At 33.3% G+C, this 15,346-nt stretch overlaps 1 protein-coding gene across 2 annotated transcripts in view; it reads left to right on the top strand.

Annotated features, from left to right (window-relative positions):
- Positions 1 to 15,346, top strand: part of LOC135838465 (uncharacterized) — a 185,723-nt gene that overhangs the window by 93,305 nt on the left and 77,072 nt on the right. The window lies entirely within an intron of this gene.

Below are 15,346 nucleotides of genomic sequence, written 5' to 3'. Positions count from 1 at the left end.
CTAATTATTCGGAACTGCGAAACTGATACTGTATGTGACCAGCTGGCAATGGCAGCTCCAGCTACACTATGACGGTCTAGAATTCGCAATTTCTTTCCAATGATGATTTGCAATGATAAGGGCTTTAAAAACAATTTAAATACTGCACGCAATACGATCATTAGAGACCACGTTGGTGTAATTATCTCGCATGCTAGTAGACTGATTGTGAGATGTGACTGGAGCACTTATACGTCTTATGTCGTCGCCTCCTTGTCTCGTCTCTTTTAGTCGACAAAAGTAAATCTGATCTGAAACGTGTTTCAATCCGTTCGAAATTATTTCACGTGATCACCCATTCTGTAGGTACCTTTCTTATTTTAAAATCTTTGAAATTGTCATGGTCATGAGTGTCATGACTCATGAGAGGTGCTTTTTAGCCAGAGTTGGTGATACGAACCATCGACTGAGTCTGGTTTCTCAGCGAAGATCACAGATTTTTTTAATTTTATGAGGGAAAGGGGGGAGGAGGAGGTAAAGAAACCTCCTTCTGAAGGTTTTGCAATAATTCTAACAGGGTTTGCGTTTCAATTTAGAAAATATTGTTGAACAACATGTAGAATTGTTGAGCATTGGGATTGTACATACAATGTACATATCTAAAACGTATTGAAATTATACATACAAAAATTGTTTGAACAAATTTTGAAAATTCGTACCATTTTTACCAAATTTTTAAAGAATTTTAAACGTTTAATAATTTTTTAAAGTTTAATTTTCAAATAATTTTTACACCATTTTGCTCAGATTTTTGAAGTACTTCAGCTCTTTTTATAATTTTTCTTCATTGCTTTCATAATAATTATCGTACCTATGTAGCTAATGATTTTTTGAAATTTCTTCGGATATTTCATTTCGCTTCGTCACGTTTTGCAAGATCTTCATTTTAATTTTATTTTTAAGTGAATTTTGATCAAGTAAGTGCAGACAAGTTGTAAAAGTAGAGTAGGTATTGAAGAGTTGAAGAGAGCTGTGAAAGACAGTGAAAAATTGAATGTCTCGTTGAAAAATTGGGGTTTGTTTTCGATAACTTTCATTCCTTTGTACGTCTAATGATTCTCTCAATTTAGTTCAAAAGAACGAGACCCGACAGATTTTGAACAGATTTTTAAAAAATATCTAGGCAACAGTGCATCAACTTATTTTGTGATTTAGGTATTTAGGTTTGGTAAGCAATGAATTATTTTTTCAAAATTTTTTACCTTCAGACTCATCAGTTTTTAATTTTATCTATTATCAGTTATCGATTTCAAGTTTTCAGTTTTAGTTTCATTTTTCGTTTTCATTTCAACTTTCAAGTCCTATTTTTGGGATGTACGATTTTTTGAATTTCATTTTCAGAATTTTTAGCTTTAACTTACTTGCATTTTTTTGACCTAGATTTCAAAATTTTCAAATTATATTTTTGATTTTTATTTCATTTTTAGATTTAGATTTAGATTTTGTTTTTAGAATTTTCAGGTTTTATTTTCATTTTTTGATCTAATTTTCTGAATAAATTTTAAATTTTGATCTCATTTTTAGGTTTTTCAGTTTTTATTTTCATTTTTTCATTTAAGATTCAAAATTTTTAATTTCATTTTCGATCTTTGATTCTGTTTACAACAGAATGTTATTATTTGATTTCTAGCTTTCGATTTCATTTTGAGAACTTTCAACTTCTTCATTTTCAGAAGTTTTTTATTTAATTTTTAGCATTTACCTACTTTCAGTTTCACTTGCCTGTTTCGATTTTGTTTTCAGTTTTTAATGTAATTTTAGAAATTTCCATTTCCACTTCTTGATTTTGTTTTTAATTTTCGGTTTTTTTGTAGTTCCATTTTTCGATTTTATTTCCAGTTCCAGATCGCCTGCAATTTGTAGAATTTTCAATGTTATTCAAAGTTTTTGATTTCATTTTCAGTCTTTGCTTCTTCTTTTTTTTTGGCTTGAATTTTCAGTTCTACTTTCGCTGTTTAATCTAATTTTCAAAATATTAAATTTCATTTTCGTCGATTTCAATTTTCTTCCTATTTCATTTTCAAAATTTTCACATTCATTTTCGATTATCGAATTGTTTACAGTTTTTAGGTAATTCTATTTTTGGCGTCGCGTCGTTGGTTTTATTTTCAGTTTTTTTTTTAAATTCATTTCAGAGCTTTTATTTCTCGATTAAACTTGCAAAATGTTTAGTTTCATTTCCGCATTCTCTTTTCATTTTTAGTTTTCTACTCAAGTTTTCTTTTTGTTTTTTTGTTCTATTTTAAAAATTTTAAATTTTAGTTTCAGTTTTTGATATAATTTTCAAAATTTTCAGTCTGTGATTTTATTTTTGACTTTTCTAGGTGATTTTTGGTTGTCGACTTTAATTTTCATTTTCTGTTTTATTTTCGATTATTGATCGAGTTTACGAGTGTTTTAACTTTTTAATTTTATTTTCAGAACTTTTGGATTTTTTTCAGTTTTTCAGTTTTTTTTATGATTAGGTATTATCTAGTATTATTATTATTTTAAATTTTCAAAGTTTTCAGTTTTATTTTCGTTTTCTTTTTTCATTTTTAGTTTTCTGCTCAGTTTTTGTTTTTTATTCTGTGCCCAAAATTCCGAATTTCATTTTCAGTTTTTGGTTTTATTTTCGAAATTTTTGTTTTCAGTACCTACGTATAGTGACCCCCCCCCCCAAGCGAAGACGAAAGATTTTGAAAATCCATACGTCAAGTAGTACACAGAAAGGACACACCACAGGATCCAGACGTATTCAAAGTTGAACTTACAAATATTTTCCAAGTTCTTATTTTCAGTCAAAACTGTCAAAAATTACTTTTTCATCACTTTCACTACCTTTTGGATACCCTGAATAGTGAATATGGACGAATTAAAAAAATTATAGATTTTTAAGATTACCTAATTCAAAAATTAAGTTTGCTAAAAAAAATATTAATAATATTTTGACAATGGGATGTTCAGTAACTTTGCTTCTTATCATTTTTGTCGTAAAACTCTTCGTTCAGCCTCCAAATGGCTCAAAGTTTCAAGCATTTCATTTCAAATTTGAAATTTACAGTTTTTTTTTTATTTTGAAAATATCGCGAAAATATGGATTCAATTTTTCGATCCATCTTGGTTTTGTTACAAATCGGTAAAGGTCAATTCAAAAGGTTTCCTTGGTATATGTAGAAAGCCCTACAAAAATGATTTGCAGCATGAGCAACACTTTTTGCCCAAATCTGATTCCAATGCAATTGAAGTTAACTCAAAATGAGATCAAAAGTTCGTAAGTAGGTACATATGTACAAACGATTCGAAATTTCACCCAAATTATGGTATGAACTCAAAATGTACTTTCGACTCTTCAAATGAATTGAAAGGAGTTCCGAGTCATATCGATCAGTTTTGCAGCCTTCGTCAAATTTTTGGGTATCGCATTTTCCAAAGTTTTTCTTCAATTTTCACGCTTTTTCATCTTCCATTTCTTTTTCTAGTGGACGAAAATTGATATTCTGATAATTGGAAAATGTAAAAGGGTCGATATCGCTAGAAAAATAAAGGGGGGGGGGTGGGAAAATACTTCGATATCTGTCTAGTGTCTATGGACTCGAATCACACGAAATTATCTCATGATACCTATAATATCGAGCATGAAAACGATCATCGAACCGATTAACGCAGCCCAAGCATTGGTCATACTCGTAAATCGTAATAACATCTCGGAAGTAGGACTGCTCCAGACAACCATCGAGCCATTCAATCCGACTCGACGACCAATAAATTTAAATATAGAGCAAATACGAAATACCTGCTCGAAAAATGACGACTAAATTACACAATAATACCGCAAAAAGAATTTCATTCAAATTTTTCATAATATAATTACGGAAATACCTACCTACCATAGAAAAAAGTGCTTATTATTATTATGTATCACCACCAAAAAAATAGCGAAAAAAATTAAATGCTACAAGGAATAAAAATAATACCTAATATGAGACGATAAGATTGAGAGTCTGTTCGATGTAACATAGCTCGAAATATAGACCGGATACTTTATTGTGTCATCCGAGTACACGATACGAAATAAATTTCCGGAAACATAGCTCACCTGCTGTCTGTATTTGGAATTCTAATAGCATAATGATGAGTATGATCGCGGTGTCCATCCTGCTTTTCTCGACATAACCATAATTCCATCGCAGCAACATCTGTCATCCGCAGTTCCGTTAATAATTATATTTTGTCGGTCGATCGGTCATCATCCGCGATCAGTGCAGTTTTCTTATCTCGATGCAGCATTGTACCGGTATTGTCATCTCAGCAGATTTATCTGCTCAGCCGACGCGATATGTGTCGACTTGTCGAGACCTTCTTCTTTTCTTAATTGTCATCACCGTATAATCTGAGCACTTGACGGTGGTGGCGACGCCAACATCGACATGACAATTGCGTAATATGGAGGTTTTTTTGTCAATATGATCGTTACGTAAAATGACGACGACATGGTATTCCTTGGTATTTTTCACTATTTTATTTTCGCCAATGTGCGATACCTACCTACGTAAAGCTGACGTAAGGTTTTGTGACGGAAATTGGAGAAAATTTTTTTTCGAGATCGAGATTTATGGGTAGTTGATATTATTACTGGCTGCGGTGATGCTGATGATAATATCGCGATAGCTGGCACCACATTCATGTGGTATGTACTTTGGTGTATGTAGATATTGTGTTCATTGTGCGGTAAATTCGCCTACAACACGAGGTCCCCTTTTACTTCCTCAATCAACGGAGATATTTAAATTTAAACGTAAACGAAAGCATGAAAATTATCAATTGTCTATCAGTGTGTAGTATGTTGTGCATTTCTACCGGGCACAAGTAGACGTAGGTAAACAAACGGGCGCGAGCTTGCTCGATTTTATCAATATTTTTTCTCCATTATGTAAAAATTCATACTCGATAGTATATTTTCTGCTAGATTAATCTTTCTTTTGTCTTTCTCTTTCTCTCATCCGTATAGGTATAGGTGAAAAATCGCATCGATCTGGTCGCCGCCGATCATTGTACCAGAACGATCGCATATGTCCTTGGTCACGAGAGATACTCGTGCGCGTGAATTTTTGACAATATTTGTTAGTAATATTATTCCGGTCACGGTTTTGATAATTTTTTTCTCCATTTTTTTCTTCCTCCATTTCATTTATTGTTAATGTAACCTGTAAAAATAGTCAGGCATATGACAATAGGAGTAATTGCATCCCCTCTGAGACAACTTTTTTCTTAAAGAGGACATCAAAATTTTTAAAACAAACTTGCCAAAAAAAAAGTTTGCCTTAACTAACAAAATGGCGGCCATTTTGATTGACAGGTCAGCCGAAAATGAGCATGCAAAAGTTCATCACCGGCCAAAATTACAAGTGCTCCGGTGCATTTTCAGGATGTAAGGGTCATGAAAAAGTCATGAATTTTGCTCGAAACACACTTGAAAATTGTTTAAAAAGCTCATAAAATGAGAAAAAAATGGAAAAATAAAAAAACTGAAATATCTACCTAATTTTTGATCCTGTAAAAAATGGCAACCCTGTTCAATTTCCTCGCAGTTTCAAGTTATTTAATTGGGGGGGGGGGATTTTCATGCTGCAAAAATGAGAAAAATAAGTCATGAAAAAGTCTGATATAGTTAGAATTAGCCGAAATGGTATAGAGAGAACTGGTAAGAATTCCCTGCTATAGTGGTTAGATTTTTCCAATTATTCCTTAAGGGTGGAATAATTGTACTATTGCCTGGATAGCTCAATTGAAGAGGCTTCTAAGTCATTTCTGCTAGTCTAGTATATGCAAAGTTATGTAGTGAAGAAGGAAATAAATTCAATCATCAAAACAAATTAAAAGGTATTTATTAAAACGTAATTTACATAGGCAATTTGTAATATTTCTCAATATCAACCCTTACCTAAGGACCGTTTTAAGGCAGATAACACATATCCTCTAATGGGTACCATTAACACAACTAAATTATTGACATCATATTATAATACTGCACTGAAAATAATACGATGTAAGTAGATATGTATTATTCCATTAAAATTAAGAATAAAATTAATTAGATGAATGAACATGCCCTCCGATTGAACATTCATCTATCTCCACTAATTAATTGGTAGGGTTAAATTAATTAGTAGATAAGTTTTGTGTTTCAACTCACCAGTTACACTGTACACATTTTCCATCTCTATCTGGGGCCTTACTAATACCAAAGGCATCGATGGAACTTAACTAAAAGAGGTGCACTTTAATTCTTTGCATTATTTGGGTATGTCTAGATTCATCCCAAATAACCAAAAAGGTACAAATTATTGATCATCGGATCTATGATCACAATAAACGAAATTAACCACTAACCGGAGTGGCGTAACTTAAAAGGGTAGACCATGATTTTCATCATCACAACTATGAATAATTTCTCCACTTAAGGTAAGAAATTATATGATAAAATCACAACAGTACGGACATTTGCGACAAGGGACCACATTTGCTGCAGCTCTGGAACCAAGTGGTTTTTGGCGCTAAAAACGATTAGGGTCAAATAAGCACCTCCCCCACAATCACGTGGTAAAAAGGGGTAAGAAATGCTCGCGGCATCGGTATATTTCAAAGGGATTCCACGACCTGCCAAAAAGCGAGCATTCTTTACAATAAATTTGTATAAATAATTGCTTATTTTCCCTATCTTGAGCCATAAATGTCGCGGGGGCTGTCAACCCTTGTCTAATGAATAACTTAACTAAATAAGAAGGGTTGACCGCCTGTGACGTCATATGTACAAGTATACGAGGTTTTGTACATTTCTAACTCACTAAATATTTACACACGTTTCCATATAATATAATAAGTAGGTATAATAAGCATCCCCTCAGGTGGTACTTCTGATAAGAATCACCTTAGGCGATGCGGGCCATCTACACTATGCAGTGGCGTAGCCAAGGGGGGGCGAAGGGGGCCATGGCCCCCCTTGAGAGCGAAAATTTGAGAGAAAACATGCAAAAATAGACGTTTTTTTGTTGTTTGGACCCATTTTTTCCGAAAATTTTCGCTCTCGCTTCGCTCGAGCAGTAACTTTGCCTTCATTTTCGTAAAATCACTACACATTACAATAGATTTCCAGAAAATTACCCCTCATTTCGATTTTTCATGCCTAAAAATCTGGTTTTGCCCCCTCCTTGAGAAAATCCTGGCTACGCCACTGACGCTATGTCAAGTCATGATTTTTTTGTCTGGAAGTTTTGTTAGACACCCTGATTTTTCTATTTTTGGTGAATTTTTGAAAATCAAAAAGCCAAAAATCGCACCTCGGGAGTAATAAGGTGACATCTCAAAAAAGTGAAATTTTACAGGAGAGTGATTTTCTTATTTTTTTAAACTTGATTCATTATTTTTATCAACTTATAATTAATTGTGAGGAATGAATAGCACCTCATTTTAAAGATCTGGTATCCTACCTTCATTTAGCATAAGAACACTTTGAAAAATAAAATCTTAAAGAGGAAATATTTCAATGTTTGGAAAACATTTTGAGTTAGCACCTTTCATTAAAGTTGATGTGGAGGCGAAAGGAAGCGTCCAAAAAAAATTTCATGATAAGAAAGTTGTAGAGAATTAAATTTCCAATCGACATAATGTCGTTAGTTTTTTTCTAGAGTGCTTAGTTTCTGAGTTTTTCTCAAAAAACTAAAATTTCATGATATGTGCAAATTCATTTTTCTGAAAAGTGATCAATTTAAAAAATTTTTTCCATTTGGTACAAACCAATAAAAAATGCACTCCTTGTGACTATTTCTAGCTGACAAACATTCAAAACAATCAAAACTGTTTGTTAACACTTTGTATGTACGAAATTTGCTCAAAAAAGGTGGAGTTTTTTGAGATGTCACCTTATAACTCCAAACAACTTGCAATGTTGTTGAGATTTTGAGTTAGGCCATTTGGGTTTTTTACATGATCCAGATACTGTACCCAACTCAAAGTGTTATTTTTGGTTGAGGGGGGTCATACAAGCCCCAAAAATGCAAAAACATCAAAATCAATTTTTTTTGAGATGTCACCTTATTACTCCCGAGGTGCGAAATGAGAAAAAAAACAAAATTTTACCAAATTGACCGAGGAAGCTCAAATTTCGGATATACCCTATTTTCAACATGTTAAATCGATTGGAAACAGTTTAAACCATTTTGAGCAGTTCTGGAGTCTCCAGCAGATTTTTGAAACTTGAAATTTCCAAAAGAGTCCCTGGAGGCTTCAAAATGACTTGAAATTCTCCTGCAGTCAGCGCTGGATTTAGGCATGGGCAGAGTGGGCAGTAGCCCAGGGCGGCAAAATTTTAGGGGCGGCAAATTTCCAATTTTTTTTTGCTACTTTTTAAATTTGAGATGTAAATATTTTGACAATTGATAAAGAAAATTGTGGTTGTCAGCTGGATAAAAAATACGTCTTAAATTGCTTTACTATTCTATATAAAGCCAAGTGTTCAATGTTACTTAAAAAAAAAAAAAAATGAAACCAAAATAATAAGTAATTTAAAACGTTATTTTTGAAAAATTTAAACTAGATGTTCTTGTTTTAATTTTTTTTTTCAATTTCCATTTTTTATAAAACCAAAAAATATGTTTCAAAAATATTTTTTATTTTAGGGTGGGGAGGGGCGGCACAAATTTACTCAATTTACTGCCCAGGGGCGGCAAAACCCTAAATCCGCTTCTGCCTGCAGTCGCCTTAATAGCTTATTGAAATTAATTTACAGGATAAATTTCGGTTTTCCAGCTGCATTTGATGAGTTTCAAAAATCTACTGGAGCCTCCGAGAATTTTCAAAAAGTCGCTGGAGTCTCCAAAATGACTTAAACCCACCGACAGTCGACCTAATAGCGTGTTTAGGTTGGAGTGCAGCGTGAATTTTGTATTTTTAACGTCATTATTGATAAAGTTATGTGGAAATTTCAAGTTTCAAAAATCTGCTCAAAACGGTTTGAAACCGTTTTCAATGGATTTGGCAGGTTGAAAATGAGGTATATCCCAAATTTCAGCTTTCCAGGTCAATTTGGTAAAATTTTGTTTTTCCCCCTCATTTTTGGCCTAAATTTGATTTTCAAAAATTCTCCAAAAATCTAAAAATACACTTTAGCAATTGAAATTTTTGCTGGTGATGAATTTTTGCATGCTTTTTCGGTCTAGCTTTGTCCACTTCAAAAAATTCGTGCGAGAATCTTATGTTGGAAAACAAAATCTGCGATTCCAGCTCACCTGTCAATCAAAATTTCCACCGTTTTGTTAGTAAGACTAATTTTTTGGCGAGTTTGCTCTAAAATGTTCCTTAGGATGTCCCTTTTAACTAAGCAAAAAGTTGTCTCAGAGGATTGGGAGGGGGGTATAATTGTCCCTATTGTCATCTGCTGGACTATATCATCACATTCCTGATGAAGAATCGAAAAAAATGACTTTAGATTTTAATATGGTAGGTATAACCTACTTATCATATGATATTTTGAAAGTAAACGACTCAAAAACTCAAAAAATGAAAAAAATTATTGTTTTTCAAGTCTAATTTCTGAAAAAATTTGCTTTGTTTTACTGTCTGTGAATTTAGTATGCTTTATTATCGGTTTTATATTTAGGTAAATTTTCAAGTTTTCCATCAAAATGGAAATGATAAACATTTTATTGATTTTTTGTGTGTTGGAAATGTTCATCTTCTAGATAACGAGGGCCATTTTAATTATCCAAGACTGAACAAAAATCACCTATTTTAAATGGATGGAAAATAAACGAATTGTGAACAACCAATTTTTTGCATTGCTGAATCATGATTTCAATCACAGTCTTGAGACTTATGGAAAGAACAATGTGGGAGGAACACGGTGTATGCTTATGCCTACATCTGCATGTCCGAGCCTAAGAACAGAATTTTCATTTTTACCCACCAGTGAACTCCTACATATTCTGACGATAAATCTGTGTAATTATTCGGAATTATTTGAATTTTGCAATCTAATACATTATTAATTTGAGATTTGAGATTTTATGTAATAAAGATCATGGGAAACATATTGTGATCTATATTGCTTACCAGAGTGAATACTGAATTGCGAATAAAAATATCAGAGAATTTTGTTCAAATTCAGTGAAGACCTACATTTTGAGTGTTGAAAGTCGCTTGGAAAAATGTGTAGCCTCGAACGTGCCCCTGGGGGAGAGATATGGATTCTCAGAAAAGGGTGCATTTTCGAAAAAAATCGTGCGGTGTTTTCGCCTCAGCCCTTATTCAATTTTCGAGGCATGATGGCCAATTGACCAACTTCGAAAAACTGAAAATGTGTGAGAAGTTTTTGGTAATTTTTCTCTATGTATTGGCTACAATGACCAAAAAGTTGGCATCCACTGTATTCCAAAATATATCACAGTTTTCAAAAATTATCCTTTCCATGTTTTAGCATAATCAATGCAAAATATTTTTTTTAAAAATATTTTCAAAACACGAATTTTTTCAAAAATGAGCGAATTGCAAATTTTTAACGGCTTAGTGGGTCCCTAAAAGTAGTCTTGAATTTTGATTGCAATGATCTAAGTCGAACCAGAATTCCTTAGAAGTAGACAATTTTTCCCAAAACAGGTTAGGTAGGGACTAGAGCGAAAAATTACGATTTTTTTTGAAAATTCCCCCTCTTTGAGAACTTATATTTCCCCTTCAGAGGAACCTTCGTGACTAAAAAATTTTCTGAGTAACTTTTAACTTAAAAATGAAAGTCTTTGCTGAATTTGGTCAAAATTCTTCAACCCCCCCCCCCTTCCAAGTAATTCTCGTATCTCTAAGGATTTCCTCATATTTTTTTTTCATTTACTACAAGTAGATAGTCAAAGTCGTAATTTGTAAAAATTTTACCTACAGCATACCATTCGAGTGAAATCAAAGCTAGTCGACATAAATTGTATACTTATTAGAAATTAATATGTAGAATAATAAACACAATGCATAGTAGGTGAAGTGCAGCCTCTCTCTCGTAGGAATGTTACCCTTGTAACGCGAAATGCGAACCGGTTCAAGTAGGTATTTTGACTTATTCGAATCGATAGTAGTAGGTAAAAACACAATACTGTCTAAGGTGAAAATAAAATCGCGTAATCTCTACTTTCGCTGTACTATATTCACGTAAAAAATTAACGTAATTACGAATATTTTGCAAATATGCTCATTGTACTTGTAGACATCCATCTTACTGACGACGAGACAAGGTGTGCAAACGGAGACGATGCAATGGGACGCGGACGCGTTCATCTGGCGATCACGTAGCACCAGCCGAATTTTTAAACATCCTAAAACACGTCACGATTAAATTTCTCTCTCGATAGGTACATTGATCACGATGGAATTGGATAGTTTGTCTGCTCTATACAGATACAGCGAGGTGTGTTTGATCCCATGAGGGAGAGTATATTATTCTTTTGTCGTTGACGTTGCGATTCGTTCGACGAAGACGAGGACGTCTCGAGTGAAAATCGAAAATTCACTTTTGATGAATATTCATCATCGATTATGCTCCTCGTTTAACTATTATGCACCTGTTCTTCAAAAGATGCGCATTTGAAAGGAGAACGATCCTATACAGAGTGTGAGATGACGTGAGGAAAAAATTTTCAATTTTGTAAAATTCCCAACACTGGTGTCTGGATTCTTAGAAAAGTTGACACATTCTTCGATATAGGTATTGAACTGGAACAAGTTGGTGCATTTTGCGTGACAACAATTCCTTCTGTATACGATTATATTGGTAATGTGATGAAACAACGTACCAGTTTCATGAGATGAACGAGCTACATAGATACGTTGTTGTATACCTAGTGTTTTAGGTAATTAACAGAGAGATTTATCGATGTTGTGACTGTGACCGACCAGCTCACCTATAAATACTGTAGGTATACTTCCTATTTGTACTTATATACTAGAGAGATAGGCCATCGAGTTATCGCCGCAATATGAAGTTATCCACCTCGAGTATGTAGATAATTTTATAATTTCTCAATATAAATATATTAATCGGCGGTTACTATCTGTGTATAGCCACAACCATTTCTATATAATCGAACATTTTAATACCACTTATCGCAACGTAACAATGTTACGTTCCAAGATGCCAAGTTACATAATTATTGAACGTCGCGTCTGCGTCTGTCTCAGTGTTCGTCATTTTATATGCACATTCTCGAATGTAAAATTAAATTAATTTCAAAACACTTCTCCGCACATCTGGAACCACAACCTGTGCGGCTCGACGAACGAATCTAAAATTGATACAATGTTTTATTACACGCTGTACAACGAGGTGTGACTCTTTGCATTTTATATAGGCTCTGTAAGCATTTGTACGTATTGTGTAAGATGACGAGCGATAGAAAGAGAGAATCTTCTCTATGTCAAATGCTTATGTATCAACCAAGTGTGTGGGTATGTTGAATTTTTGAATATTTTAATCGTGTTGAGCCGGTGTGTTACAGAATCACTTGGCCATCGAAAGTGATGCTTTGTCTAGTAATAAATTACAGTGACGAGGTCTTCGTACACGTGTTTGGTGTTGTGTTGACGCAATGGTCACTTTTGAATGAGGCTTTTTTTGTTCTTTTTTTTCTGTGTATTTACACATCAAAGATGAATGCTTCATGTTGTTTGATTCGAGTGTACCAACGTAATTGGGAGTCTTGGAGTGTCATGATTTCATCAGGGAGAGGAATTTATTTTCCACCAGAATATCTCTTTTTTTTTTGAGGCAGGGAATTTCTATCTAGAAGTGGCTATTTATTTATCACCAATGCATTTCGTTTCATAAGGTGCGAAAGGATTCTTTTCAAAAAAGTTCCATCTTTAAAAACTTGTGTAAATTTTTGATAAAAACAAATGGTTTTTTTTTAGCTCACTTTCATTCGAAAATCACCAGTTTTTGGCCATTTTCCACCGTTCCTATATAATCGACGACTATCACCATGATCCAACACTTTTCAAAAAACTTGAAATCTCACAACACGTCCACCCTTCTTAACGAATCGTTTATTGACATTTTGACAAGTTAATCTGATTTCAAACGAATTGTTTGCGTATAAATTAATGTATTTGTCAGTAAATTGTTCCTAAGAGTATTAATTCATTTAAGGGATGAATCATTCATGAACGAATTGATTAATTCTTCGAAAGAACCATTCGCGAACGAACGAATAAATTAATGTTTAACGAATCATTCGCCAACGAACTGATCGATTTGTCAATTTATGAATGAATTCGTTCGCGAATGATTCGCTAAAAATTATTCAATTCGTTCATGAATGATTTGCCAAAAATTACGTAAATGAATCGATTTGTTCGCGAACGAGTCACTTATACGAATCAATTCGTTCGTGAATGATTCACTGAAAAAATATTCAATTCGTTCATGAATGATTCACTAGAAATTAAGAAAATGAATCGATCCATTCGCGAACGAGTCACTTATACGAATCAATTCGTTCGTGAATGATTTTCCAACAATTTTTCAATTCGTTCGTGAATGATTTGCCAAAAATTACGTAAATGAATCGATTCGTTCGCGAACGAGTCACTTACACGAATCACTTCGTTCGTGAGTGATTCACTAAAAAATTTATTCAATTCGTTCGCGAATGATTCACCAAAAGTTATTCAATTCGTTCGCGAATGATTCACTAAAAAATATTCAATTCGTTCATGAGTGATTTGCCAAAAATTATGTAAATGAATCGATTCATTCGCGAACGAGTCACTTACACGAATCAATTCGTTCCCGAACGAGTCACTTACACAAATCAATTTGTTCGCGAATGATTTACTAACAAAAATATTCAATTCGTTCGTGAATGATTCACCAAAAATTAATTAAATGAATCGATCCATTCGCGAACGAGTCACTTATACGAATCAATTCGTTCGCGAATGATTCACCAACAATTTTTCAATTGGTTCGTGAATGATTTTCCAAAAATTATTCAAATCGTTCGCGAATGATTCACCGAAAAAATATTCAATTTGTTCATGAATGATTTGCCAAAAATTACGTAAATGAATCGATTCGTTTGCGAACGAGTCACTTTCACGAATCAATTCGTTCGTGAATGATTCACTAAAAAATTTATTCAATTTGTTCGTAAATGATTCACCAAAAATTAAGTAAACGAATCGATTCATTCCCGAACGAGTCACTTATACGAATCAATTCGTTCGCGAATGATTCACCAAACATTTTTCAATTCATTCGCCTTCGCGAATTATTTCCCAACAATTATTCAATTCGTTCGCGAATGATTCACCAAAAGTTATTCAATTCGTTCGCGAATGATTCACTAAAAAATATTCAATTCGTTCGCGAATGATTCACCAAAAATTTTTCAATTTATTCGCGAATTATTTCTCAACAATTATTCAATTCGTTCGCGAATGATTCACTAAAAAATATTCAATTCGTTCGCGAATGATTCACCAAAAATTTTTCAATTTATTCGCGAATTATTTCTCAACAATTATTCAATTTGTTCGCGAATGATTCACTAAACAATTATTCAATTCGTTCGTGAATGATTCACCAAAAATTGAGTAAACCAATCGATTCGTTCGCGAATGATTCGTCAAAAATTATTCAATTCGTTCAATCACCGATCGGTTATGAATAATTAAATTCGATTCGATTTGATTCACTTCGCTTGAAAACAGATCAACTCTTTTACATACAATAGTTTCATAAAAACTGAATCAATCGTAAATTAATTAATCCGTTCTCGAACGATTCACCAAGAATTGAATCAATTTATTTAATCACCAATCGTTCGTAAATGATTCGATTCGATAATAAACAGATCAACTACTATACAAAATGTTTCATAAGAAGTGAATCAATTCGTTCGTAAAAGATTTTTATTTGAAGAAAAGTCAGTCTTCTCACGCGCTTGCGTGAGTGTTTTTTTTTCTTAAAATTCTATCAACTTCTTACTAAGATTTGTAACGGCATGCAATCCTATGAACTCCCTTTTTCCCCTTCCTTTTCAGAAATTCATAATTTTTTGAATACGAGTCTCCTTAATTTGAACATAAAAGGCACTGTTATACCCATCTCTGGTTCCTGCATAATTCTCCTTGTTCGAGAACAAGTACGGATGCGGTACTTTCACTCGGAAAATCGTCAAAGAACATCACCTCCGTATCTTGTTGTTGAGCTGGTAATTAGAATTCGAATTGGAAGTATCGAATGTAAACAGACATATATATATTTGTACGACACGTACCCATTAAAAAC

The sequence above is a fragment of the Planococcus citri genome, chromosome 3, assembly GCF_950023065.1.
Source record: "Planococcus citri chromosome 3, ihPlaCitr1.1, whole genome shotgun sequence".
NCBI lineage: Eukaryota > Metazoa > Arthropoda > Insecta > Hemiptera > Pseudococcidae > Planococcus > Planococcus citri.
Note: the sequence above shows the minus strand (reverse complement) of the source record. Positions and strands in the feature narration are given on the sequence as shown.